Raw genomic sequence first — 8968 nt, forward strand, 5'->3', positions numbered from 1 at the left:
CAAGGAGTTTTTCACCATCAAAGGGCAGATCCAGGAGAGTCGCCTGCACATCTGATGAAAAGCCAGACGAACGCAGCCAAGATTGTCGTCTGGAAACTATGGACGTTCCCATAGCTCTTGCCACTGAGTCCGAAGTGTCTAACCCAGACTGGATCACCTGGGTCGCCGCCGCCTGAGCGTCCGTCAGCAATTTTAACATTTCCTGGGACAAGTTTGGATGGCCTTTTGCTTCCTCCATAAGGGCATGAATATAACGTCCCAAAATGCAGGTTGCGTTGGTTGACTTTAAGGCCATACTACATGAAGAAAAGGCCTTTTGGGCAGAATGGTCCATTTTCTTCGATTCTCTGTCCGCAGGGGTTCCGGGAAACGAGCCAGGAGAGAACCTGAAAGAACAGGAGGCCTGAACTACTAAGCTCTCCGGTGTCGGGTGCTTGGAGAGGAAGACAGGGTCACCTGGTGCCGCCCGATAGCGTCGTGCTACAGCTCTGTTGACAGCTGCTGAAGACACAGGTTTTTTCCAAATGTCTTTGATAGGGTCTAGAAGAGCCTCATTAAAAGGCAAGAGAGGCTCTGCCATCACAGAAGTTGGATGTAACACCTCCGTCAAAAGGTTCCTCTTCACCTCTGCAGCCGGAAGAGGAAGATCTAAGAAGTCTGCAGCCTTCCGTATTACTGCATGAAAAGATGCAGCTTCCTCAGTGTACTCCCCATGGGAAGCCAGATCCCACTTAGGGGAAGTATCGATGCCACTTTCAGTATCCAGTCATTGAAAGTCACCGGAAGGCTCCAAGATTTCACCCTCTTCCAGGTGTTGTCTGCTGTACTCTTCCTCCTCCAGAAGGCGCTAAGCCAGACGTCTGGTTCGAAGTAAAGATTCGAGACCCGGCGTCGATAAGGCGTCGGCCGACGCTGCAGATCTTCGTCGGTGCCGAACCTCGGATCCATCCGATGCCGGACCCTCCGGTTCCACAGGAACCTTGACTGTGGCCTGGATCCGAGGCGAATCCATCGGCGACGTAGCAGGTGTTGCAGGTCTCCTGGGCTACGTCAAGGGCATTGGCGCCGCTTCGGCTGCAGCAGACAAAAATGGCATAAAAGGTGTTGACTTATAAGACGTCCGAACACCCAAATTAAAGGCCAAAGGGCCCGACGGACCTGTTTCTCTTCCACTCGGCGCCATGGTGGAAAAATTGTTAAACATGGCATTCAAAAAAGCCGCAGGATCCGTACCCGGCGCCGGGAAAGCTGGATATTGCTGTTGCATCGGCGCCGGCATAGTCGCCGAAGATGGGCCAGGCAACTCCTGGCTACGAGAACCCTCTGGCCTCTGAAGAGGCTCAACCTCGAAAACCAACCCAGGTGAAGTCGGAGTCGTAGGAGGTGGAGGAGTGACGGTCAGGCTTATCTCCCACGACGGACGGCGCCGAGCTGACGGAGAAGCCGATCTGGACCTGGACCGTCCTTTACTCGATCGGCGCCAGGAGTCGTGACGGCGCCGAGAGTCTCCATGGCGATGATGAGACCTCGAAGATCTTGAAGAGGACTCTCTCCGGTGACGCCTCTCCTTCTTTTTCTTGGAACGGGCCAAGAATAATTTAGCCTCTCTTTCCTTAAGCGCCTTAGGGTTCATGCGCTGACAGGAGCCGCATGACTCGACCTCATGGTCGGAGCTAAGGCACCAGAGGCAATTCTCATGGGGATCAGTAACTGACATTCGACCCCCACACTGGTTACAAGGCTTAAAACTGGATTTTCTTGGTTGCGACATTGTAACTGTCGATACGCAAGTCCCTGTGAGCCTCGAAGAAAAACCGTTACTCTGAGGCACGGAAAAAAGGGAACTGACATCTGCACGTCGACGAGGGCTTCTTGTTGCCTAGATGACGTCATACGGCGTCGCGTGGAGTCGGGTGATTGTGACGTCATCGTCAACGTGCAGAGCTAGAAGACATTTCCGTCGAGGCTGGTGCGAGGGGAGAATTCTTTAGGTGAGGAATCCACAGGTAGGTGTATCCATCAGAAAAATGCAAAAACAACAAGTAATGGACGGAATGCTGAAAATTGTCAAACATTCACCCCCAGTCACAGATCTGGGTTTAATCCATAGTTTTTTTGCCACCCATGCCGTTCCAGTTTGGACCCAGCCATATGCAAATCAGTCTTGACCCTGTTCCCCATGGGAACAGTCCAGCCCGAAATGCTAGGCCAGGTCTTCCCTGGACTGGAAACAAACATCCTGGGACCAGTTTCGGGGTTTCACCCCTCATCAGCCAGGCTAGCTTGAATCCAGTGGCATGGGAAGCACGGGACCCACGTCTGGGCATACCCTTCCCACTTAGGGCGAAAAATGCAAAAACAACAAGTGATGGACGGAATGCTGAACATTGTCAAACATTCACCCCCAGTCACAGATCTGGGTTTAATCCATTGTTTTTTTGCCACCCATTCCAGTTTGAACCCAGCCATATGCAAATCAGTCTTGACCCTGTTCCCCATGGGAACAGTCCAGCCCGAACTGCTAGGCCAGGTCTTTCCTGGACTGGAAACAAGCATCCTGGGACCGGTTTCGGGGTTTCACCCCTCATCAGCCAGGCTAGCTTGAATCCAGTGGCATGGGAAGCACGGGACCCACGTCTGGGCATACCCTTCCCACTTAGGGCGAAAAATGCAAAAACAACAAGTGATGGACGGAATGCTGAACATTGTCAAACATTCACCCCCAGTCACAGATCTGGGTTTAATACATTGTTTTTTTGCCACCCATTCCAGTTTGAACCCAGCCATATGCAAATCAGTCTTGACCCTGTTCCCCATGGGAACAGTCCAGCCCGAACTGCTAGGCCAGGTCTTTCCTGGACTGGAAACAAGCATCCTGGGACCGGTTTCAGGGTTTCACCCCTCATCAGCCAGGCTAGCTTGAATCCAGTGGCATGGGAAGCACGGGACCCACGTCTGGGCATACCCTTCCCACTTAGGGCGAAAAATGCAAAAACAACAAGTGATGGACGGAATGCTGCACATTGTCAAACATTCACCCCCAGTCACAGATCTGGGTTTAATTCATCGTTTTTTTGCCACCCATGCCGTTCCAGTTTGGACCCAGCCATATGCAAATCAGTCTTGACCCTGTCCCCCATGGGAACAGTCCAGCCCGAACTGCTGGCCAGGTCTTCCCTGGACTGGAAACAAGCATCCTGGGACCGGTTTCGGGGTTTCACCCCTCATCAGCCAGGCTAGCTTGAATCCAGTGGCATGGGAAGCACGGGACCCACGTCTGGGCATACCCTTCCCACTTAGGGCGAAAAATGCAAAAACAACATAGTTTTTTTGCCACCCATGCCGTTCCAGTTTGGACCCAGCCATATGCAAATCAGTCTTGACCCTGTTCCCCATGGGAACAGTCCAGCCCGAACTGCCAGGCCAGGTCTTCCCTGGACTGGAAACAAGCATCCTGGGACCAGTTTCGGGGTTTCACCCCTCATCAGCCAGGCTAGCTTGAATCCAGTGGCATGGGAAGCACGGGACCCACGTCTGGGCATACCCTTCCCACTTAGGGCGAAAAATGCGAAAACAACAAGTGATGGACGGAATGCTGAACATTGTCAAACATTCACCCCCAGTCACAGATCTGGGTTTAATCCATCGTTTTTTTGCCACCCATGCCGTTCCAGTTTGGACCCAGCCGTATGCAAATCAGTCTTGACCCTGTTCCTCATGGGAACAGTCCAGCCCGAACTGCTAGGCCAGGTCTTCCCAGGACTGGAAACAAGCATCCTGGGACCGGTTTCGGGGTTTCACCTCTCATCAGCCAGGCTAGCTTGAATCCAGTGGCATGGGAAGCACGGGACCCAAGTCTGGGCATACCCTTCCCACTTAGGGCGAAAAATGCAAAAACAACAAGTGATGGACGGAATGCTGAACATTGTCAAACATTCTAGCCTGGCTGATGAGGGGTGAAACCCCGAAACCGGTCCCAGGATGCTTGTTTCCGGTCCAGTGAGGACCTGGCTTAGCAGTTCAGGCTGGACTGTTCCCATGAGGAACAGGGTCAAGACTGATTTGCATATGGCTGGGTCCAAACTGGGGTGGCATGGTGAGCAAAAGAACGATGGATTAAACCCAGATCTGTGACTGGGGGTGAGTGTTTGACAATGTTCAGCATTCCATCCATCCCTTGTTGTTTTTGCCTTGTCGCCCTAAGTGGGAAGGGTATGCCCAGACGTGGGTCCCGTGCTTCCCATGCCACTGGATTCAAGCTAGCCTGGCTGATGAGGGGTGAAACCCCGAAACCGGTCCCAGGATGCTTGTTTCCGGTCCAGTGAGGACCTGGCTTAGCAGTTCAGGCTGGACTGTTCCCATGAGGAACAGGGTCAAGACTGATTTGCATATGGCTGGGTACAAACTGGGGTTGCATGGTGAGCAAAAGAACGATGGATTTAACCCAGATCTGTGACTGGGGGTGAGTGTTTGACAATGTTCAGCATTCCGTGCATCCCTTGTTGTTTTTGCTTTGTCGCCCTAAGTGGGAAGGGTATGCCCAGACGTGGGTCCCGTGCTTCCCATGCCACTGGATTCAAGCTAGCCTGGCTGATGAGGGGTGAAACCCCGAAACCGGTCCCAGGATGCTTGTTTCCGGTCCAGTGAGGACCTGGCTTAGCAGTTCAGGCTGGACTGTTCCCATGAGGAACAGGGTCAAGACTGATTTGCATATGGCTGGGTCCAAACTGGGGTGGCATGGTGAGCAAAAGAACGATGGATTAAACCCAGATCTGTGACTGGGGGTGAGTGTTTGACAATGTTCAGCATTCCGTCCATCCCTTGTTGTTTTTGCTTTGTCGCCCTAAGTGGGAAGGGTATGCCCAGACGTGGGTCTTGTGCTTTCCATGCCACTGGATTCAAGCTAGCCTGGCTGATGAGGGGTGAAACCCCAAAACCGGTCCCAGGATGCTTGTTTCCGGTCCAGTGAGGACCTGGCTTAGCAGTTCAGGCTAGACTGTTCCCATGAGGAACAGGGTCAAGACTGATTTGCATATGGCTAGGTCCAAACTGGGGTGGCATGGTGAGCAAAAGAACGATGGATTAAACCGAGATCTGTGACTGGGGGTGAGTGTTTGACAATGTTCAGCATTCCGTCCATCCCTTGTTGTTTTTGCTTTGTCGCCCTAAGTGGGAAGGGTATGCCCAGACGTGGGTCCCGTGCTTCCCATGCCACTGGATTCAAGCTAGCCTGGCTGATGAGGGGTGAAACCCCAAAACCGGTCCCAGGATGCTTGTTTCCGGTCCAGTGAGGACCTGGTTTAGCAGTTCAGGCTGGACTGTTCCCATGAGGAACAGGGTCAAGACTGATTTGCATATGGCTGGGTCCAAACTGGGGTGGCATGGTGAGCAAAAGAACGATGGATTAAACCCAGATCTGTGACTGGGGGTGAGTGTTTGACAAAGGTCAGCATTCCGTCCATCCCTTGTTGTTTTTGCTTTGTCGCCCTAAGTGGGAAGGGTATGCCCAGACGTGGGTCCCGTGCTTCCCATGCCACTGGATTCAAGCTAGCCTGGCTGATGAGGGGTGAAACCCCGAAACCGGTCCCAGGATGCTTGTTTCCAGTCCAGGAAAGACCTGGCCTAGCAGTTCGGGCTGGACTGTTCCCATGGGGAACAGGGTCAAGACTGATTTGCATATGGCTGGGTTCAAACTGGAATGGGTGGCAAAAAAACAATGGATTAAACCCAGATCTGTGACTGGGGGTGAATGTTTGACAATGTTCAGCATTCCGTCCATCACTTGTTGTTTTTGCATTTTTCGCCCTAAGTGGGAAGGGTATGCCCAGACGTGGGTCCCGTGCTTCCCATGCCACTGGATTCAAGCTAGCCTGGCTGATGAGGGGTGAAACCCCAAAACCGGTCCCAGGATGCTTGTTTCCGGTCCAGTGAGGACCTGGTTTAGCAGTTCAGGCTGGACTGTTCCCATGAGGAACAGGGTCAAGACTGATTTGCATATGGCTGGGTCCAAACTGGGGTGGCATGGTGAGCAAAAGAACGATGGATTAAACCCAGATCTGTGACTGGGGGTGAGTGTTTGACAAAGGTCAGCATTCCGTCCATCCCTTGTTGTTTTTGCTTTGTCGCCCTAAGTGGGAAGGGTATGCCCAGACGTGGGTCCCGTGCTTCCCATGCCACTGGATTCAAGCTAGCCTGGCTGATGAGGGGTGAAACCCCGAAACGGTCCCAGAATGCTTGTTTCCGGTCCAGTGAGGACCTGGCTTAGCAGTTCAGGCTAGACTGTTCCCATGAGGAACAGGGTCAAGACTGATTTGCATATGGCTGGGTCCAAACTGGGGTGGCATGGTGAGCAAAAGAACGATGGATTAAACCCAGATCTGTGACTGGGGGTGAGTGTTTGACAATGTTCAGCATTCCGTCCATCCCTTGTTGTTTTTGCTTTGTCGCCCTAAGTGGGAAGGGTATGCCCAGACGTGGGTCCCGTGCTTCCCATGCCACTGGATTCAAGCTAGCCTGGCTGATGAGGGGTGAAACCCCAAAACCGGTCCCAGGATGCTTGTTTCCGGTCCAGTGAGGACCTGGCTTAGCAGTTCAGGCTGGACTGTTCCCATGAGGAACAGGGTCAAGACTGATTTGCATATGGCTGGGTCCAAACTGGGGTGGCATGGTGAGCAAAAGAACGATGGATTAAACCCAGATCTGTGACTGGGGGTGAGTGTTTGACAAAGGTCAGCATTCCGTCCATCCCTTGTTGTTTTTGCTTTGTCGCCCTAAGTGGGAAGGGTATGCCCAGACGTGGGTCCCGTGCTTCCCATGCCACTGGATTCAAGCTAGCCTGGCTGATGAGGGGTGAAACCCTGAAACCGGTCCCAGGATGCTTGTTTCCGGTCCAGTGAGGACCTGGCTTAGCAGTTCAGGCTGGACTGTTCCCATGAGGAACAGGGTCAAGACTGATTTGCATATGGCTGGGTCCAAACTGGGGTGGCATGGTGAGCAAAAGAACGATGGATTAAACCCAGATCTGTGACTGGGGGTGAGTGTTTGACAATGTTCAGCATTCCGTCCATCCCTTGTTGTTTTTGCTGTATCCATCAGAAACACATTTATTAAAGATTAAGGGCCAGATGTAGCAAAGGTTTAGTGACTCGCAAACGGCGAAAACCGCCGTTTGCGAGTCGCTAAAGCCACTTTTCTATGTAGAAATGCATTTTGCGAGTCGGAACCGACTCGCAAAATGCATTTCCGACTCGCAAATAGGAAGGGATATTCCCTTCCTATTTGCGACTCGCAATGCGATTTCGTGGTCGCAAATGGAATCGCAGATACCATCCACTTAACCCAGTCGCAAACAGGAAGGGGTCCCCATGGGACCCCTTACCCATTATGTCTGGCATAAAAAATAATTTTTGAGAGCAGGCAGTGGTCCAATGGACCACTACCTGCCCTGAAAAATACCGAAACTAAAGGTTTCGGTTTATTTTTCAAAGTGCAGCTCGTTTTCCTTTAAGGAAAACGGGTTGCACTTTGAAAAAAAAAAACTGCTTTATTTAAAAGCAGTCAAGGACATGGAGGTCTGCTGACTACAGCAGGCCTCCATCCCCGTGAGTGCCCTGAATCGCTATGGGGTCGCAAATTGCGACCCACCTCATTAATATTAATTTGCCACCTACCTACATCTGGCCCTAAATCTCACAAAAGAACCACAATAGTTCCAACTACTGCTATCATGACATCATTGACGGAGTCTTTATCAACAGTTCAACGCCACTCACAGGGGAGTGTGGGCCAGTCACAGAGGCATCGGTTCCTTACAATCTGACAGGGTAGATGAATCCAGAAGGTCAAAACGTGCAGCGTCGACTTCGCGGTGTCCTGATCATACCTCGGGGTCACAGGTGCTGTTGTGGGGTTGAAGTCCGCTGTCCTGGATGTCAGGGACACAGCACTCAGGACTCATGCTGTGGCGGGACTTCAGAGGCACTGCTGCAGCGACGGTCGCAGTCATTGCACTCAGTGGGGACATTGGCTCCTGGTGTAGGCAGTGGTGCGAAGTTAGACAGCGGCGCTGTTTCCCAAGTCGTTCTGGAGTTGGTGTACTTGGTTTCTTCTGGGTTTCATCAGAAGTCACTTCCAAGGGCCCAGGTACTAGAGTTGGCATGTCAGGATTCTCAGCAAGAAAATCCAGGTGCTGGCAGATGAAGTCTTTGATGTCCCTCAGACTTCTAACAGGAGGCAAGCTCAGTTCAAGCCCTGGGAGAACCTTGGAAAGTAGGTTGTAGAAAGCAAAGTTCAGTCCTTTCACTCCCAGGACACAGCCAGCAAGCAGCAGGCCAGCACACCAAATTAGGTATGTAGGGCACACCTCAGCTCCCTTTGAATGGCCGTCCAGAGTGAATTCACAAACAGCCCAACTGTCATCCTGACCCAGACGTGTATTCCACAGACAGGCAGAGGTACAGAATGCTTAAGCAAGAAAACGGATACTTTCTAAAAGGGGCATTTTCAAACTTACAATCTAAAAAACAACTTCACCAAAAGATGTACATTTAAATTGTGAGCTCAGAGACCCCAATCTCCAATGGTAAATTACACTTTAAAGATATTTCAAGGCAATCCCTATGTTAACCTATGATAGAGATAGGCCTTGCAATAGTGAACACCGAATTTAGTAGTATTTCACTATCAGGACAAGTAAAACACTTAAGTACATGTCCTATCCTTTAAATACACTGCACCTTGCCCATGGGGATGCCTTGGGTATACCATAGGGGTGGCTAAGATGAAGTAAAAGGGAAGGTTTGGGCTTGGCAAGTGAATGCACTTGCCAGGTCAAACTGGCAGTTCCAAACTGCCCACACAGACACTGCAGTGGCAGGTCTGAGACATGTTTACAGAGCTACACAAGCAGGTGGCACAATCAGTGCTGTAGACCCACTAGTAGCATTTGGTTTACAGTCCCTAGGCACTT

The sequence above is a fragment of the Pleurodeles waltl genome, chromosome 4_1, assembly GCF_031143425.1.
Source record: "Pleurodeles waltl isolate 20211129_DDA chromosome 4_1, aPleWal1.hap1.20221129, whole genome shotgun sequence".
In the NCBI taxonomy this organism is placed as follows: Eukaryota; Metazoa; Chordata; class Amphibia; order Caudata; family Salamandridae; genus Pleurodeles; species Pleurodeles waltl.